This window comes from Nesoenas mayeri (assembly GCF_963082525.1).
Source record: "Nesoenas mayeri genome assembly, chromosome: 16".
Taxonomy (NCBI): domain Eukaryota; kingdom Metazoa; phylum Chordata; class Aves; order Columbiformes; family Columbidae; genus Nesoenas; species Nesoenas mayeri.
This window is the reverse complement of record NC_137562.1, coordinates 11,273,546-11,275,197: the sequence shown is the minus strand read 5'-3', so window position 1 is coordinate 11,275,197 and position 1,652 is coordinate 11,273,546.

The window sequence follows — 1,652 nt, the reverse complement described above, 5'->3', positions numbered from 1 at the left end:
TTCCAGGGGTGCCAGTGCTGGCTGCAGCCGCCAGCACCGCTCCAGAGCCCGCGCTGTGACAGATGGGCGCCCGTTTGGTGCAGGAGCAGCCTGTCTCGGCTCTCCGTCCCCACGGCTTGGTGCTAGCAGAGCCCTGCATCTCTCAGAATAGATATAGATCTCTATATATAGACTTCATCTGGTTCTATTAACATAAATATGATCACTTTAAAAATACACTTACTGTATTATGTACACTATGTACATGGGACCAGGGCGGGTGCCCGCAGGCACCCTGGCTGCCCTCGGCACCGCTTCCTGCGTGGTTCCTGGAACCGTTCACATTTGTTAAAAGCTCCTCAGTTTCTCTGGCATAAGAGATGCTGGGGGGGATGAGGGGTGACCCTGCAGCTGCTGCCAAAAGTAAGACGCCTTTAAACTAACCTGGCTGCCCTGCTGCTTGCACGTGGGGGCTGCAGCATGTGCTGGCGGGACAGGACGGGCTTTGGGCTGCAGGGGCCACAGGGCCAGTGCCTGGGCCAGCTGGGGGAGGTGGGAACCCTACAGCCCCTCGTGCAGGGTCCAGTTGGACCCCTGAGCTGGCACAGCAGGGCTGTCAAGACCAAGCAAACAGACTTTCATATGTTAAAAACTACACACAGATCCAGACATTCCTACAGCTCCACTGCAGTGTCTACAATTGCCTGGAGCTGGGTTTGGAGTGAAGCCCTGGGGACCAGCAGCGAGGTGAGGGAGCAAGTTGGGGTACAGACCCCCACATCCCGGCCAAGCACTGGTGCCCCGGGGGTCAGTGGCCCCCACGCAGCTCCAGGGGCTGGAGAGCAGCTCCAGCTCACGCTGCGCATGGCAGGGCCACCACCTGTGTCCGGACACCGCAGCTCCACGCTACGGCTGCAGCACAAGCACCAGGAGAGCACCAGGGCAGAGAGAGCCTGGAGTCTGAGGGAGGAGACAGGGAACACCCCCCACCCCAGGCTGGGGCTCCTGTTGTCGCAAAGTTGCTGCTTGCAGGCCCCACGCCCCCGAGGCTGCCCCCCACCCTCTGCCCCCTCCAAACCATCCGCTGCATCTCCAGCAGCTCAGCCCGGAGCCTCCAGCGACGGGCAGCACCGGCGGGGGGGGCGCTGTCCGGGCCCAGGCGCTGCCAGAGGCAGGAGAGGAAGGTCTGGTGAGGAAAGCTGGTGGCCTCTCTCTTCTCCCGGGACCAGGGTGTGAGCAGCGGGTACGGGACACGGGCGCATCCAGCCAAACTCCGCGCAGGGGCAGCAGCACGGCCAGATGCCCATCTTGGTGCAGCCGCCCTCCTGCCTGGCTGGGCTGCGAGCAGCGGTGCGGGGCTGGCCCTGCTGGGGACGGGTGGTGGCAGCAGCGCTGGGCTCTGGTGCTCAGTCCATGGAACAGTGTATATATTTATATATAAACAAGGACAGCAGTGCTGTGATGTTGCAATGAGGAACAGCTGCTCTGGTGCTGGATGCTCCCGGAAGATCTGGTGCTGCAGTTCGAATGGAGAGATCAGGGCATGGCCAAAGCCAGGTGAAGTTTCTGCACATCGGCTGCCATCAGGCCTCCCCTCCTCCCCTCCAGGAGCTCGGTGCAAAGGGGTGGCGGGGCTCTCAGCGTGCAGACAAACCTCTCTTGCGCGCCGTGTT